Below are 19239 nucleotides of genomic sequence, written 5' to 3'. Positions count from 1 at the left end.
TCAACCTTTTTTTCTAACATAAACATTTAAGATTATAAAAAGCAGTTTTATCCATACCCCATACTTTTATTAAGTTATATTTTTATAATTCAGTTCAAAATAGTTCCCAATTTTCATTGTGATTTCTTCTTTGATCCATTAGATTTTTTTGGTTATACTTCTGCTCTAATAGTGTGATTTTAGAATGTGTAGATATCCAGAACAAAAGGTAAAATAGTGAGGTATTGAGAGCATGGCTGTGCTTTAATTTGGTTCTTAAGTTTCTAACTGTAACCGTAGCCATACTTCTAGATAAACAACATCCACTAGCTCTGCAAACACATCCAATCTTAATATTATAGCAATACACCTTGCACCATAAGACACATCAAATACCCACTCCATCAATTCACTATGTATTATATTCATATTCAGAGGCATGTTTCTAAAGACTAAAAAGGAATGAAATATTGCCTGTCAATTTGCTTCTCAAACAATTTTTTTAAAAGAAACCAGCATAATTTATTATTTTTTTTAGGAAGTACTGGAGACCAAACCCAGGACCTTATACATGGGAAGCTGGTGCTCAACCATTTGAGCTACATTCACTTCCCAACATAATTTATTCTTTAAAGCAATTTTATAGACATGGGGAATCTAGTTAATTTCATAGTAAGGTTGGTTGAACATGATACAAAGAGAATGCAGGTAGTTTTCAGAACAATAGGAAAGATGCCAGCATTAAAGCATAAGCTTTTAACTTAAAAATTCATGAGGAAAAAAATGCAATATAAATTAAGCTTCTTTTAAGAAATTTAAAAATTTCTGTTACCTTTTGTCCCAAGGTTAGTCATTTAATCAGCACACAAAGGATACTGAATACATTGTCAAGGTGGAGAAACTCTCTCTTTTATATAATAAAATCATCTTCTGATCCATCCTGATACAAGTGCTGGTTGTTTGAGGGCAGATTCCACTCGAGAGGCCGAGCAATGTATTAGAAAGCATCGTCTCTTGGTTTGTATTCTTGTTTGATTTCAGCTGGAAAGCCGTTTCCAGAGCCCAATCCAGAGCCCGAGCCTGATCCAGAATCGTCCACAGAAAGAGGGAAGACATTGTACATGTTCTGGAATCTCGTCATTGGCAAAGGGTCAGTTCTTGGAGGGAAGGATCCTGTCAGATTCTCCAGGAGATAGATCTAACATTGGTCCCTTTTCCTCAGTGCAGTTTGCAGAACTACTGTCTGGACTGCAGCGTACCCACTGGTACCTGCCTCTCCACGTGGGATAACCTTAAGTTGAAGATTCCCAAAGCAGATGAGGGAGAGAGCCAGGACCCTCCTGCTGCATTTGAGGAACTGCATCGTGACCAGCACAGCACGTTCAGATCCCAGCTGCTACACACCAACTTCACGATTAGGAAATGTTGCAGGGTGCTGCTTGTCCCTTTTAGAAAAGGTTCCAAAACCTCAAACCCTGCCCAGAACGTATGTCACAATTTCCTCTCTCTGGCTCCTGTCCGTCCCTGCCAAGGACTGGAGTTGCGGTGGGTTTCAGTTTGCACAGGATCCTGAAGAATTTGAATTTCTTCTGGGCCATTAGATTTTTTTCAAGTGTTCCTTAATTTCTGTCCTCTAGGTTTTTTATTATCTTTTTTTGTTTTTAATTTCTAGCTTAATTCTATATTGGTAAGAGAGCATATATATGATTTCAGCCCTTTAAATTTTGTTGAAACTTGCTTTATGGCCCAGTATATGGTCAATTTTGTTGAGCATTACAGCACTCTTGGAAAGAATGTATATTCTGTAAATGTAGGAGCAATATTCTATATATGTTAACTAGATTACATTTGTTAATCTTGTTTACATCATATATATCATTATCGCTTTATCTGTGCATCTTGGTAATTACTGAGAGAGATGTGCTAAAAATTTCCTACTCTGAATGTAATTTTTTCTGTTTTTCCTTTCAGATATGTCCATTTTGCTTTTTATATATTTTTTAAAAGATTTCTTTTATTTTACTTATTACCCCCTCCTCCCCTTGCTGCCTGTATCGCTGTCTGCTCTCTGTGTCCATTTTCTTTGCATTCTTATGTGTCTTCATGTCTCCTCTTTCTTGTCTTCTCTTTAGGAGGCACTGGGAACCAATCCTGGGACCTCTGACATGGGAGCAAGGTACCCAATTACTTGAGCCACCTCAGTTCCCTGGTTTGTTGTGTCTCTCATTGTCTTTCCTCTGTGTCTCTTTTTTGTTGTGTCATCTTGTTGTGTCTGTTTTCAGCACAGGCCAGCTCTCCACAGCGTGGGCCAGCTCACATTCACCAGGAGGCCATGGGAACCAAACCTGGGACCCCCCATATGGTGGTCAGGAGTGCAATCACTTGAGCCCCACCCACTTCCTGCTTTATACATATTGAGGCTATATTTTTAGATGCATGAAAATTTAGAATTGTTACATATTCTTATCAATTGACTGTTTTTCTCATTATAAATTGCCCCTCTTAACCCCTATTAATGTTTCTTGCCTTAATGTCTATTTAATGTGATATGAATATAACTACTATGACTTTGTTTTAGATGATGTTTGCAGTATATATCTTTTCCCAGCTTTTTATTTTCAGTTTTCTGTATTCTTATATTTAAAGTATATCTCTTATAATCAGCATTTAGTTGAGTTGTGTTTTATTATTCAATCTGATAATCTTTGTCTTTTAATTGGAAGATTTAATCCTTTTATATTTAATGCAATTACCAATATTTTAATATGTTATCCATTAATTTCATTCTTCTGTGTTTATTTTTTCAACTTTCTTACCTGTTTTCTTAAACAAGTAAATTTTATCAATCCATTTCCCCTGCCCATTACATTGTCAAGTATACATTACTTTTCTTTAAGTGGTTAATCTAAAGATTACTATATGCATCCTCTAGTTATTAGTGTCTAATATAAATGAGTACAGTCATCTCTTCCTGGATGATTTTCTTTAAAGTACAATATTTTAACTCCATTTTTTTTCCCTGTAGTTGATGCCTTCTATGCCCTCGCCTACATCCCCTTGGCACTTACTATTTCCAAGCTCACTTTCAACTCCCAGCATCTCAACTCTGCTTCAAGGCTTTATCTGTATGCTGAGTGCAGAGCAGACTAGAAGTGCTGGGGAATTTAAAACTCCCAGGACTAATCTCCAAACAATTACTGACCAAAGTCAATGGGTAAATATCCCAGCTTCTTTGCCCCTCAGGTGTGATTAACTCTGAGGTGCATGCTTTATTCTGGCTCCTAGAGTATCCATGGAGGATTAAGTTCCACTTACTCATTGGTGATAATTTGCTGGATTGTGCAGAATTCATTGGTTTCTTTCCCTTCCCTGCCTCACTTCCCTAACCCCATACTGATGTGATCAGGGTTAACTTTCAAAATAAATTGTTTCAACTCAGATCCTTATCTCAGGGTCTACTCCTAGTATAGCCCCCTCGTATCTTTTGTGGTATTATTGTCATATATCTATTGTGGTATTATTGTCATATATTGTCATATATTTTGATTCTATGTATATATAAAACCCACAAGTTGTTATTGTTGTGTTACACAACAGGTGTTCTTTTAGATTTACCAACGTATTTTGCTCTGTCATTCTTTAATCCTCCCTGAATTTCCGCTCTGAACTCTGAAATCATTTTCCTTATACTTGAAGAATTCTTTTTAGCATTTCTTCTAGAGCAGGTCTGCTGGCAATAATTCTCTATTATTATTTGTCTGAACATTTCTTCATTTCACTTTCATTTCTAAAGCATGTTTTCACTGGAAATGAAATTCTAAATTGACAGCTATTTTCTCTTAGTGTGTTAAAGGTATTATTCCATTTTCTTCTGGTTTCATTCCTTTCTATCAAGAACTCAGTTGTCAGTCCTATTGTTTCCCTTTGGAGATGTTTCTTTTTTCTTTAGAGACTTTTTAAATTCCTTTTTGTCTTAAGTTTTCAGCATATTAACCATGATGTAAGGGTTTCTTTGTATCTATCCAGCATGGGAGTTAATTCTCTCTTACCTCTTGTTCTGGGACTCCAATTACATGATGTCAAACATTATTACCATATCTCTGACATTTTCTGTATTTTCCATGTTTTCCCTCTCCCTATACTTCAGCCTGGACCTATGTTCCAGTTCATTAATCCTTTTGTCTTTCCATTTTGCTTTTATATCTACCTATCTTCCAGTTTACTAATCTTCTTATTGGTGTTCATTCTACTGTTAACCCCAATTATTCTGTTATTAATTTTGGTTATTATCCTTTTCACACTAGAAATTATATTTTATAGAGCTTGGCTATAGGAGAAATTCTCTATTTACCAGTTTTTAATGCATATTAACTAAAGTTTAAAAATGTGTATATTAAAGCATAACATACATACATTCAGGAAAGTGCACATATCTTTTTTTAAAAGTATTTTGTTTTTGTTTTAGTTGTTTTTTGTTTTTCATTTTTTAATTGTCTTTTTAAAAAGATAAATAGATCACATAAAACATAACATTAAAAAACATAAAAGGTTCCCATATACCCGACTACCCCAACTCCTCCCACATCAACATTCCCTTGCATCAGTAATGTCCATTCATTGCATTTGGAGAATGCACCCTGGAGCACTGCCATGCCACATGGACCATGGTTTACATTCTCCCCCAGTCCATCCAGTGAGTTATGGCAGGGTATATAATGTCCTGGCATGTGTCCCTGCGATATCATTCAGGACAACTCCAAGTCCCAAAAACACCCCATATCACACTTCTTCCTCCCTCTCCCTGCCCTCAGCAACTCCTATGGCCACAGTCTCCATATCAATGATACAACTTCTTCCATTGCTAGAGTCACAACAGTTTTGTAGGAGACTACCAGCAAGTCCACTCCAATCCACATCATATTTCTCCATCCTGTGGACCCTGGGATGGTGATGTCCACTCCATCTCTAAATTGAGAAGGGGCTTAGAACCCACATGGCTAATGGATGTGATTCTCCTGCTTGCAGTTGTCGACATTCTCAGTTCCCTGGTGTGGTGGTTGCCCATTCTTACCTTCCCGTCAGCTGACCTGGGTAAGTCCAATGAACTGGAGAGTAGGCGTTGCAACTCTGCTGAGATTCAGGACTCAACTGGCACATGTACAGTCCTGAGATTCAAGTCTCCTGAGCATACACAAATCTCAGCCCAATCACAGGCTCAGTAAAAGGGACAGAAGAGGCATGTATATACAGGTCACATCTGAGTCCAACTCCATCACAATAAAGAGCACAAATTCCAAAGTAGGGCTCATTGGCAAGGCAATGAGCTCCAGAGCCATCTGTCATTACTGTAGAACCTGTGTGTCTCCATAGCGCTCATGAGTACAAGTACCTGGGGTTGTATCTACTTTGGCTGTCTCTGGGATCCTGCTGAGACGTGCATAAGTGCGATGCTCTGATGACCTCCTGACTCATTTTGAAGTCTCTTAGCCATATAAACTCATTTGTTTTTACCATTTCCCCCTTTTATTCAAGGTCTTTTTCTTGTTGGATCACCAGCTGGTGATGGTAGTAATTCCTTGGTGCCAGGGAGGCTCATCCCCAAGAGTCATGTCCCATGCTGGGGGGCAGGTAATGCATTTATATGCTGAGCTTGGCTTAGAGAGTGGCCACATTTGAGCAACATGGAGGTAGGTTCTCAGGAGGTAACTCTTAAGCACCTTGGAGCTCTAGGCCTAGTTGAAATTTCAAGCACACAGGCTAATAAGCATAGTCATCAGTATCAAGGGCCTGTCATTGGACCATCCTTCTTCACTGGTCTTTGCCCTTGCACTTGGGGGATTGTTGCTGTTTCATTGGGGAATGTAACAGAGCTCCCCAGGATGGGAACTCAGCACTCCCTCAGTTGTCATGTGTAACTCTATCCACTATGACAATACTCAACAAACCTCCAAACATATCTATATGCCCTATATGTATGTCCTGGAGAACTCCCTCCCACTCACGCATCCCCAATCAGTTATACCCCACATCAGTACTCCTCCCCTGCCATAATTAAACCCCTCTGTGATCCAAAACTTCTTCAAAAATGAAACCTAATATATTGCCAAATTCAATTAGGAAAATGAAATAGTATTGACAGGTTTAAAGATTAGAAAGAAAACATAATAATTTAGAAAAACTAAAATAAAAAATAAATTAGGGTATTAAAAAATGAAAAATATCAGAAAACTTTGTTTTTGACATTTTGTCTTTCATCACAGTAATAGGTGTTGTCCTGCAGGTACAGTGGCAAGGCAATCTCTTCCATTCCTTCCTCAGTGTCTTCCTTTTTTTTTTTTTTTTTAATTTTGTCTTCTAAAAAGTTTTAGGTCATGGTAAGTCATATATACAATATAGGGGTCTCCCATATACCCAATATCAAACCCTTTCCCCCTTCCCCAACAATGAATTTTTTACATGTGGATGTTCTATTTGCTACAGCTGATGTACAGATATTGAAACATAGCTACTAACCATGGTTCCATTGTGGCTTACATTATGGTTTATATTTTAGACTATACACTTTTTAAAATTTTTGGTTACATTATGGTTTACATTTTAGACTATACACTTTTATAAATTTTTGGTGAAATTTAGCATGGTTTATATCCATCATTTCACAATCTTGTGCCACACTTCCATTGGCCCCCAGTTACCCCCTCTTTCATCTATTCCATTCCTCTCTCCCCCTCCCCTCAAGGCCCACAGTGACAACCAAGTTTCACTGCTTGATGGACAAGATTCATATATATACACAACGATGATGATGGCTTGACACTCTAGTCTGTCCTCCCCCATTGGGAGCCACCCATGCTCTCAAAAGATACCCTTTCTTCTGTTTGAGAATATCAGGCCTCCCCAGGGTGAGGGTACAACACTAGGAGAGTATACATATCTTAAGGATATCTCTTGATGAATTTTCACAACCTGAACACACCTTTGTATCCAGAACCCACATAAATGAATGGAACATGCCAGAACTCAAGAAACTCCACTCAGGAATAGAGTATGGGTTAGAGTGGACTTACTGATATTCTACTATGGAACTATTGTGATTAATAATGGAAGAAATTGTAGCATTGATGTGGAAAACATGGCCACAGTAGTTGCTGAGAGTAGGGAGAGGGAAGAAGAGATATGATGTGGGAGCATTTTCAGGACTTGGAGTTGTCCTGGGTGGGACTGCAGGGACAGATGCTGGGCATTGTACGTTCTGCCATGGTCCACTGGGTGAACTGGGGGAGAGTGTAACTACAATGTAAACCACTATCCATGTGGTGCAGCAGTGCTCCAAAACGTATTCACCAAATGCAATGAATGTCCCACAATGATGAAAGAGGTTGTTGATGTGAGAGGAGTGGGGTGAGGGTTGGGGGGTATATGGGAACCTCTTATACTTTTTGAATGTAACATTTTAAAAAAACAAAGAGAAAAAATAATAATGATAAAAAAAAAAGAAACTCCATTCATTCTCCCTTCCATTCATTAACCCCCATAAGGATAACTTATACCCTGATTCTAACACTCACTGTATGTTAATTTTATCTGCTTTACTATTTTACAGAAATGAAATCATGTCAGGTATTACTTATCTATTTCTGCATAACAAATTAAATCAAGACTTTATTGCTTAAAACAACTGACATTTATTTTCTCAGTTCTGTGAATCAAGAACCCATGCCTGGCTTAGGTGGGTTCCTCTGGCTCAAAGTTTCTCATGAATTTGTGGTCAGGTTGTTTAGTTAGGGCTGTGGTCTCATCTCAAGGTTCAGATGGGGTAGGACGCACATCCATTTGGCATGTTGTCAGACTTAGGCTTCCCTTAGTGCCTTGCCACATGGACTTCTCCATTAAGCAGCTCACAACATGGCAACTAGTTTCCTTCAGAGTAAGCAAATGAGAGAGTAAGAGAGTCTTTTTGTAACTCCATCTTGCAATTAACAATCCATCATATTTGTCATATTTTACTCACTATAAGTGAGCCACATAAGTCTAGCACATACTCAAAGGGAGGGCATGAATAGCAGAAGGCAGAGATGACTGAGGACCATTTTAGACTCTGTCTACCACTTATCATTTGTTTTTGGTTTCTTTGGGGCAATATTATTTTTGTGATATTCATCCATAATGTTTGTGTAGATCATTCTTATCACTGTATAGTATTTCATTGTATGAAATTTGCTGCAATTTATTTGCCCATTTCCCTGTTGGTGAGCATTTGGTAGTTTCCAGTTTGTTGCTATTACAAGTAGGGCCATTATGGAATATTCTAGTGTATCTCTTTTAGTGAACACTCATGCATTTTTGATAGATACACACCTAGGAGTGGAATTCTGGGTGATAGGCATGCATGTGTTCAGCCTTAGTAGATATTGCCAAACTCTTTTCCCAAAGTAGGTCTCTTTTTTTTTTTTTTTAATACTAATTTTTTTTAAAAAGATTTATTTATTTTATTTCTCTCCCCTTCCCCACCCCCACCCCTGCCCTGGTTGTCTGTTCTCTGTGTCTATTTGCTTTGTCTTCTTTATTGTTGTCAGCAGCACGGGAATCTGTGTTTCTTTTTGCTGCGTCATCTTTGTTGATGCCAGCTTTCTGTATGGGTGTGGGTGGGGCCATTCTTAGGCAGGCTGTACTTGCTTTTGTGCTGGGCGGCTCTCCTTGTGGGGCGCACTCTTTGCGCGTGGGGCCCTCCTACTCGGGAGACACCCCTGCAAGGCAGGGCACTCCTTGCACACATCAGCACTGCACATGGGCCAGCTCCACACGAGTCAGGAAGGCCTGGGGTTTGAACCACGGACCTCCCATGTGGTAGACGGACGCCCTAACCACTGGGCCAAGTCCGCTTCCAGGTCTCTTAATTTATACTTTCACCAGCACTAAATCAAAGTTCTGATTGCTCCCATCTTCACTAACTCTTGGTATTCTCCATTTTTAGCCATTCTGAGTCCCACTTTTCCCACTTTCATGTTATCATCTTCCAAATTTTGTCCTTGATGAACAGAAGTTTTAAAGTTTAATGTAGTCAGCTTTCTCATATATTTTCTCTAATGGTTATTGTTTTTGATGTGTGAGCCTACTTCAAGATCAGAAAGATATTCTATATTCCCTTGTAAAAGCGTTATTATTTTACATTACACATCCAACCCATATGAATTTGATTTTTGTGTTGGTAAGGTAGAAGTAAAGATATTTTCCATAGGGATATGCAATTGGCCCAGCAAAATTTATTGAAAAGATTATCCTTTCTTTCCTCCCTGCATCACAGTGTGACCTTTGTCATAAATCAGTTGAATGTTTTTGTGGCTCTGTGTATTCTATATACTGTTCCATTGTTTAGCATGTCTATACTTGTGCCAATATCATGCTCTCTTAATTCCCATAGCTTTATAATAGGTCTTGACATCTAATAATGTAAGTCCTCAATTTTGTTCTTCCTCAAAAGTACCTTGACTGTTCCTGGCCCTTTACACTTTCATATGAACTTTAGACTCAGCTTATTAATTTAAACAACTCATACACACACACACACACACACACACACATACACAAATCTCCTGGGACTTTCATTGCTATGGCATTGAATCTATAGATTAATTTGGGAAAGAACTGACATATTTACTGTGTTGAGACTTCCAATCCATGAACAGGGCATATCTTTCCATATATTTAGATCTTTAAATTTTTTCAATAATATTTTGTAGTTTCCATGATAGACGTTTAGAACTTAGAACCTTTCATTAATTTCTAGGTAGGCTGAAGGTATTAAGCTATTATGATGATTTTAAAAATTTGTTTCTACTGTAGATGCAAGAAAAAGAAGGTCCCCGTGCTTTCTGTCTGTCTGGTTGTGGCACCAAGATTGAATGGGGGAATACAGGAAATTCTAAAAACATAGAGAAGGGGAAATAATCTTTGCAACTCAGAAATAAACTTAAAAACAAAAAACTGTTTCTGAAATGCTGAAATAAAACCAGTATTTATATTGAGCTTGATCCAGCAAACTTCTTTAAAGTCATGTATGAATTGTGATAGTTTGTAGAGTCTTTTGGATTTCCTATATATGCCAACATTTTGTCTTTAATTAATAAGAATTTTATTTCTTACTATATTTATACCTTTAATCTTATTTTCTTGCCTTATTGTAACAGCTATGACTTCCATCAGTTATTTTAAAGAACATGTCTAATGACAATATCTGTTATTTGAGGATTTTCTATTTTTTCTTCTTTGCAATTTCATTTTCAGGCTTTGCATAGTAACCTCCAGCAACCCTAGACAAACCTCTTCCAAATGTAAGGTCCACTGGGGAAAAAAGAACTTTTCACAAAATGCCTCATGACTGGTTGTTTCAGGCTTAAATTGTGCAGGTGCCCACCCTTGAACCAGTCACCATGGACAGAGGGATGGCATACACCCAATGGCTTCAACATAGGTGACCTGCCAACACAGGACTTGTGGTGTGATTGGCCCCACCGAAAGCACAGAGACTGAGTGATGGATGGAATGGTTCCCAACGGGATTTTGGGGATACAGCCACTAGAAGTAGGTAGATGTCAGGTGGTAAAACAGAAGTTGTCCAGTATAGTGCAATTAATCAAAAATAGAAAAAGAAGGGAAGTCAGTTTCTGGAGAACAAAGTAAGTTTTGTCTTGATCTTGTTAAGTTTGAGATATCTGTGACCCTCAAGGTAGAAGAGGCTGGTAGATGATTAAGGAGATAGAAATAGAGGTTGGATCTGTATTCTTTTTATTATTCTTTTAAAATTCCCATAACAAAATTTACCAGTTTGCCCCATTTAAAGTGCACCATTCAGTGGCATTTGGAATATTCACTATGTTGTACAAACATCACCACTCTCCAGTTCCAAAAATTTCCATCACCCCAGAAAGGAACCCCTTAACCATAAAGCAGTCCACTCGTCATTCCTCTCCCAGTTTCTGGCAACTATTAATCTGCTTTCTGTCACTATGATATGTCTATTCTAGATATTTCATAGAAATGGAATCATGCACTATGTGGCCTTTTGTGTCTAGCTTCTCTTAGCATGTTGCTCTACAGCTATCCATGGTATAGCATGTATCAGTACATCATTCCGTTTTATGACCGGATAATATTTCATTGTACGTTTACCCCATTCATCAGTTGATGGACATTTGGGTTGTTTCCACTGTCTACACTGATTGCCTTAAGAGCAGGAATGTATTGGCTAACAGTTTGGGACACTAGAAGTTCAAAATCAAGGTGTTAGCAAGGCCATGCTTTCTCCCCAAAACCTGTAGCATTCTGGTGCTGGCTTGCCACAATCATTGGGGTTCCTTTGCTTGCATCTCTGCCTCCGTCACATGGTGATCTCTGTCTGCTTTTCTGGTTTCCGCTTACTTCTTGTTTCTTTTTGTGGCTTTCTCTGGCTTCCGGTTTCCCTCTACTAGGCCCCTAGTAACACAGATGAAGGCCACCCTGAATCAGTTTGGCCACACCTCAACAGGATCCTGGGAGATCCTATTCACAAATGAGTCCACACCTTAACTGATAATACATCTTTAAAGGGTCCTATTTGCAAATGAGTTTCACGCCCACAGGAACCTGTTTAAGAACATGTTGGGATTTTTTTGGGGGGTGGGATGATGCTTGATTCAAGCTACTACACCTACCTTTTAGCTATTGTGAACAGTGCTGCTGTGAAAATTGGCATACAAGTTTTTGTTTGAATGCCTGTTTTCAATTCTTTGGGGTATACACCAAGTTGTGGAATGGCCAGGTCATATAGTAATTCTATGTTAAATTATTGAGGAAGCACCAAACTTTTCCTCTGTGGCTGCACCATTTTACATCCCTCCAGCAATGCATGAGGGTTCCAGTTTCCCAACATTTGCAACACTCGTTGTTTTCCTTTTCAGTTATTGTTGTTACAGTCATCCTGGTGGGTGACTTTGGATGTTTTAATGCCTGCATTTGACTTGGAAAATATAAATTTATAAACTGGGACAGACAGTAATCAAAGTAGTGATAGTTGATGGTAGCACAGCCTCACAGTGGATGGAAGAGATCCCTGGATTTGAAGATCACAGACCAGCTCACCAGAGGACCCAAAAGAGCCAGTGAGAACCATGGTTGCCCAGATGAAGGAAGTACAATGGAGCCACACCCAGAGAACTGTGCTTAGCTAAGGTCTGCTTTCTACCACAAGTATGCAGAGAAAAGGCTGGCAGAATACAAAGAGGAAATCAAGTTATTAAAAGAATGGAGGAGTTGATCCATAGCAAAAGACTAAAGCTCCAAAGGATAGTTTGGGTGAATGAAAACTTGAGAAGTAAATGTGTCTGCTGTTTACAAATATACAATGGGCAAACTAGCAAGTGAATTCTCTCTCTCTCTCTTTTTTATTTTTTTTAAAGAAAAGGGAGGTTTCCAAGCAGGAAAAGTGTAACAGAAATATTGCAAAGATATTTTTAAAAGATAATCTGGATTAATTAGATAAAATATTAATATAAACTTATACAAAATGAGAAATAGTCTTACCAGAAAGTGAGGAAGTGTTATTTTTAGAAATCCCTCTACTGAAAGTAGTTTGTGTTGTTGGAGGGGAAGGTCACTCTTTCTACAGATCAATCAAATAAAAGAAGAATGCTCAGTTTCTTGGCTCTTTGAATTTTTTATTTTTACTTTGTCATTCAAAGAGAACATTTCTCCATTTCCAATTTTTTTTTTTAAGATTTTATTTCATTTATTTATTTCCCCTTCCCCCCTGTTGTCTGCTCTCTGTGTCCATTCGCTGTGTGTTCTTCTGTGTCCTCTGGTATTCTTGTCATGCGGCACCGGGAAACTGTGTCACTTTTTGTTGTGTCATCTTGCTGCATCAGCTCTCCGTGTGTGTGGCGCCACTCCTGCGTAGGCTTCACTTTTTTCATGCAGGGTGGCTCTCCTTGCAGGGCGCACTCCTTGCATATGGGGTATCCTTATGCAGGGGACACCCCTGCCTGGCATGGCACTCGCTGCGCGCGGCAGCACTGCATGTGGGCCAGTTCGCAACACAGGTCAGGAGGTCCTGGTTATTGAACCCTGGACCCTCCATATGGTAGGCAGACGCTCTATCAGTTGAGCCATAACCGCTTCCTTCCTTTCCCAACTGATTTCAGAAAACTCTTTAAAAATAAACATATATTCTTCCTCTTCTTCCAACCCCACCTTTTTTAAAAAATTCTGATTTATCCCCATGGCTGTTCCTATCCTGGTAAGTGGCATTGCCTCACCTCTCCTCTGCCCTTTGGAATCACCTCTATTTTTCTCCGTCTCTTTACTTACCCAGTGGGTGGTTTCTTCTGAAATGCTTTCTGAATCTACCTCCTCCCTTTATTTTTGACCTCCTCTGATCTGATTCACATTCCAGCCTTTTCTATGGAGTGTGCCAGTAACTTCTTCACTCATAGAGACTCACCTCTAGTCTCCATCTTGGCAACTCCACACTCCTACCCCTGCAACCCTTGTACCACTCACCATAAGCCAAACCCACTCACCACCAGCTTTCCCACAGAGTAGTCCTACAACTTTATGATGGCCTTCAAGAAGAACCAACCTCCACCCCATAAACAATCACCATTTCCAGAACTCACCATATGTCTTTTTTTTTCTTATTAAAGTTAATAGATCACAAGGAAACCATATGTCTTAGTTTCCCAGATGCTAAAATAAACACCATATAATGGGTTGGCTTAAGCAACAAGAATTTATTGGCTGATAGTTTGGAGCCTAGCAGAAGTTCAATGCCAAGACGTCAGCAAGACAGTGCTTTCTCCTCAAAGAGTGTGGTGTTCTGGGGTTGACTACAGAGATCCTTGATCCTTGACTTTTCTGTCCCATGGCAGTGCATATGGCAGTGTCTTCTTTTCACCCAGGCTCCGTTCACTTCCAGCTTTTGGCTACTCACCACGGCTTCTCCTTCTGTGTTCAATTTCTTCTGCTTTAAGGACTTCATCCATAGCCACCCCTTCATCCATGTATACCCCTTCGTCCATATTCACCCTGTCCGGCTTGGGCACACCTTAACTAATAACATTGTAGAAGGTCCCATTTACAAGTGGGTTCACACCCACAGGACCAGGGATTGGGACCTGATGATGCCTTTTGTGAGCATCATGAGTCAATCCCCAACACCATATGTGTTTTTTAGAAGTTACATTATTGGAAAAACAATATTAAAATAGTAACAGAAATTCAAGGCAAAAAATTCCCATGATCCCATCAGCTATTTGCAACAATATTTCTATACATTTATGGTACCCTCTAGTCCTTGTCTATATGTGTGGTCAATATTTACAGACTTGAAGTAATATTGATAGAATTTTGTATTTCCCTATTTTTTTTAATTTTTACATTAATTTTATTTATTTATTTAAGCAAATCAATTTCATTGATACATATTAATAAAGCAAACAATTCACACAAAGTATACAAAAAAATATGGAACCCTTCATGAATTTGCGTGTCATACTTGCACAGGGACCATGCTAATAATTTTCTCTGTATCAATTCCAATTTTAGTATATGTGCTGCTGAAGCAAGCATTTCCCCATTTTTCTTAACATGCTATCATGAATAATTTTCCATTTTGTTATAATCTTCTTCTAATTTTTCCCTGAACCTCATCATTGTAAACAGTGTTAAAATGTTATCTTGGGGTAAAGATACTTACAGACTAGTAATTCTATAGTTATAAGATAGATTCCCAATGGTGTCATTTCTGGGTTGAGGGTAAGATATATTTTTAATGTTAATAGACATTGCCAGATTATTTCCCCAAAGCATTGTTGCAATGTTTCTACCAACAACGTAAGAGAGAATCTGATTTAGTGTATTTTTTTTTGCCAGCCATTCTTTAATGTTTGCGAATCTGATGTGTTTTAAATATAGTTCCTCAGTTTCTTTAGTTTGCATTTCCTTGATTACTAATGAAACTGATATTTTCACGTTTGTTGGCTATTTGAATTTCTTTTCCTGTGAAATGCCTGCTTATAGCTTTTTCCTATTTTTCTATTGAATTGTTTGTGTTTTATTCCTCAAGTTGAGGATATTAACCTGCAAGCATTTTTCCCAGTCCTGGGTTAGAAAACTAAATATCCTTGGTCATATCAAAAGAGAATACACCCAATTTGCTGCTCCTTGGGTGCCTTGCCCCTTCAGTCATCTCCTCCTCAACTGGTAAGTTGCTTTCAAATTAGAGTGATGTTGAAGTGCCTTTGTTATTGTGAAAGTCTGCAGGTGTAAGGCCAGAATGCCTGAATAAATGACGGGGTAGGGTAGGGGTTGGAGAATGGCATACGATGTGGTGGGCTCCTGCAGGGCTTTGTGGGATTCATTGTAAGTGCAAGGGGAAGACAGGGTCTGGATTGTGTTTTTGAAAAGACACCTTGAGCTGCAGGGTGGAAAATGCCCTGTAAGTGAGCAGGATTCTAAGTAAGGAGCCCTGTCAGGGAGATTTGTTTGAGGTCCACCTGAGTGAGAGACAGTGGTGTTTGGAGGTGGGTATTAGCAGTTCGTATAGGAAGAGGTTGCTAGACGTATTTTAAGTCATAATGTAGGACTGATACAGGCAAGAGATTATGCTTAGAGAGTAGACCCGGAGGGGTGGGGTGTTGGGACTCGTTCCTAGGATTTTGGCTTGAGGACCTGGATACGAGGAGAGGATTGGGAGGGAATTCAGCAGGGGAAAGATTCAATCTTAGACTTGTTAACTCTGAGACATCTTGAAACAACCAGATGGAGAGGTCCAATGGAAGACAGGTGGAAGAGCATGGAGCTCAGGCTCGGGATCTAGGCTGGAGATAGGAATTTGGGACTAAGCCAGGAGAGAGGATGAGATCCCCAGGAAGCGAATGTAGATAAAGAAAGCTTATGCCTGGGAGGGAAGGAACCAGTGAAGGAGACTGAGGCAGCAGGTGGAAGCCAAGAGGAGAAGCATTTCAACAAAGAGGGAATGTGAAATGCTGTTGGGAAGGAAAATGGGGTGAGGCCTAAGAAGTGACTTGGCTTGAGGAGCCCAGAGAGCACCTTACCAAGAGCAGATTCCATAAAGCACTTGGGTTCTAGGGAGCAGATTCAACTGAGCTGAAAAAGTATGAAAGCTGAGGAAGTGAAGCTGGTATGTGGAGATAATGCTCTAAGAAACTTGGTTGAGAAATGGGGGTTTGGGGAAGGCCATGCAGTGAAGGGAGAGGTGATTTGTTTCTTTAAGTAGGGTAAACTAGAACATGGTTGGCTGTTGATGGTTCAGTAGAGAGGTGTGGGCAAGGAAAGGATAACCAGGGGAGTGGGGGCCCCTGAGAAGGCAAGAAAAGATGGGTCCAGAGCACGAGGAAAAGGATCGACCTAGGACAGGAAGAGGGCTGGTCACAATAGAAGAGAAGAAAGAGGAGATGTAGCAGATGTGGGAGGTCCATAGATCAGGTAGGAGGAAGGTAAGTAGGATCCTGTCTGGTGGGAGTGGAGGAGTGCTGGTAGGTTTAAGAGGCAGGGAGGGAGGGAAGGAAGGAAGGGAAGGGAGGAGAGAGGGGGAGGAAAGGAGGGAGAGAGAGAAGAGAAAGAAGAAAACGGTCCTTAGAGTGAAAATCCATGAATTACTAGGAGGAGAAAAGAAAAAGCCCATCTCATGAAGTTTCAGAATCACAAAGACAGAGAGAAAATTCCCAAAACTTTGAGAGAAGAAGTTAAAAACCAAATTTCCCACAAAGGAATGAGAATTATATTACCATCCTATCTCTCACAGGCAACACTGGAAGCTATAAGACAATGGAACACCATATAGATAGTTCCTAAGGAAACTGAATTCTTGAACCCAGAAGTCTATACCAAGTCAAACTGGCATTCAAGTGGACAGCACAAAATAAAGACAATTTTCAGACATCCAAGGAGTCATAAAGTTTATACTCACAGAGCTCCCTGAAAATTTTACCAGAAGATAAAATACAAGAAGATGAATTCATGAGCAAAATATGTGATACTGAAAACAGTGACAACCAAGTCTAAATAATTTTTTACAGTTGAAAAAAAAAGGCAGTCTGAAACTAAATAAGAGATGGCAGAGAACAGAGGAAGAAGGGAAGTGAAAACCTGCTAAATTCTTTATCCTGTTTAGGGAAGGTAATAGATGCTGATTACCTCTTAGATATTGATAAAAAATAAAATGTGTTAAAAATGTAATCATAATGCTGGAAGATGTGTAAATTTTATGTGTTCTGAATTCCTAAGGGAAAAGAATGGAACAAAGAAAATCCTATTAACTCAAAGAAAGTAAAAGGTTAACAAAATGAAAAAATTTAAAAAAAGGAAAGACACAAAAAAAGAAATATTTATATTTAGAAATGGAAATAGAAAACCTAAAATAAGATGTCATAAACAGTTCCAAACATATCTTAGTGAGGGGAGTGGAAAAGTAAGTTACTAGAAAGACATAATAAAATACCTGGGCAAGATTGTCTTCTCTTTTTCAACCCAATTCATTCCTTTACCTTCTCTAAAACTCCCTTCATTAACAAATATACTAGTCACTGTGGCTGTGTAACAAATTACCTCAAAACATAATGGCATCAAACCACAATTGGCTATGCTCATGGACTCTGCGGATGGGAATTCAGACAGACAAGGCACAGGAGATATGGCTTGTCATTGTTCCACAATGGCTGGGGCCTCAAGTGGAAGACACAAAAGATAGGAGTCATCTAAGGGATGGTTCACCCAGCTATCTGGCAGTTGATGCTGGCTGTTGACTGGAGGCTTCATTTCCTCTCCATTCAGGCCTCTCCATGTGGCCTGGGCATCCTCACAACATGGTGGTTGGGTTCCAAGCACAAGCATCCTAATAGAAACAGAGCCAGGTAGAAGCTGAAAGTCAACCCAGTTGCCTTCTACTTGTAAGAAGTGAGTCACAAAGACCAAGGGTAGGGGAATTAGACTCTACCATTTTTTTTTTTAAGATTTCTTTTTATTTATTTAATTCCCCTCCCCTCCCCCGGTTGTCTGTTTTCTGTGTCTTTTTGCTGCGTCTTGTTTCTTTGTCCGCTTCTGTTGTCGTCAGCGGCACAGGAAGTGTGGGCAGCGCCATTCCTGGGCAGGCTGCACTTTCTTTCACGCTGGGCGGCTCTTCTTACGGGGCGCATCTACCATTTTTTTTTAAAGATTTATTTTTTATTTCTCTCCCCTTCCTTTCCGCCAGCCCCCCGTTGTCTGCTCTGTGTCCACTTGCTGTGTCTTCCTCTCTGTCCATTTGCACTCTTGTCAGCGGCACCATGAATCTGTGTCTCTTTTTGTTGCTTCATCTTGTTGTGTCAGCTCTCGTGTGTGTGGCGCCATTCCTGGGCAGGCTGCACTTCCTTTCATGCTGGGCGGCTCTCCTTAACGGGGTGCACTCCTTGCATGTGGGGCTCCCATACTCGGGGGACACCCCTGCGTAGCACAGCACTCCTTACGTGCATCAGTACTGCGCATGGGCCAGTTCACCACACGGGTCAGGAGAACAGACAACGGGGTGGCAGGGAGAGAAATAAATAAAAAATAAATCTTAAAAAAAAAAAAATCAACTGACACAGTCATAAGAGTTTATTTCTTAACTCTCCATTTGATTTCATTGATCTATATGTCTCTATGCCAGTATCACGCTTTCTTGTTTACTTTTGCTTTGTAGTAACTTTTGAAATTAGAAGGTGTGAGTCCTCCAATGTTGTTCTTTTTCAAGATTGTTTTGATGATTCTGGGTTCCCTGAGTTTCCACATGAGTTTCAGGATCAGCTTGTCAATTACTATGGGGAAACCAGCTGAGGTTCTGTTAGGGATTGCACTGAATACAATGAATTATTAAACGGCAGGTATTATTATTATTTGTGTTGTTATTATTTTATGGGAAATGGGAATAAAGTAGCATTCCACCAAGTGGTTTCATGAGGTCTAACTTTCAGGAATTAGTAGATATCATTTTTCTGTTACTGTCTAGATAAAAATCACCAAGTTCTCTTTTATTTCTTATATACCTTTCAGAACATCTCCTTCTCCATGGACCCTGTCTCCTGTCTTTGAAAAACACTTCAGTGACTATTCATGGTCCTCAAGATCAAGTTCAAGTTTTTCAGCTTAGCTTATAATGCCCTTCAAAGTTGGGCTCCCTCCATCCTCAGTAAAACCAACTCACCTCTCTATTTTGGGCATGCCAAACAAACCACAGCCCCGGGACACACC

General features: G+C 39.5%; 1 non-coding gene and 1 pseudogene across 1 annotated transcript; both read right to left on the bottom strand.

The window, feature by feature from the left end:
- Positions 1 to 824: 824 nt before the first annotated feature.
- The window catches only part of LOC101416393 (serglycin pseudogene), a 35192-nt pseudogene continuing 16777 nt past the window's right edge, over positions 825 to 19239 (bottom strand).
- Positions 14470 to 14576, bottom strand: LOC111759413 (U6 spliceosomal RNA). Its single transcript, XR_002793399.1, has one exon. It is a non-coding gene; the product is annotated as a U6 spliceosomal RNA (small nuclear RNA).

This window comes from Dasypus novemcinctus, chromosome 18 (assembly GCF_030445035.2).
Source record: "Dasypus novemcinctus isolate mDasNov1 chromosome 18, mDasNov1.1.hap2, whole genome shotgun sequence".
NCBI classification, from domain to species: Eukaryota; Metazoa; Chordata; class Mammalia; order Cingulata; family Dasypodidae; genus Dasypus; species Dasypus novemcinctus.
Note: the sequence above shows the minus strand (reverse complement) of the source record. Positions and strands in the feature narration are given on the sequence as shown.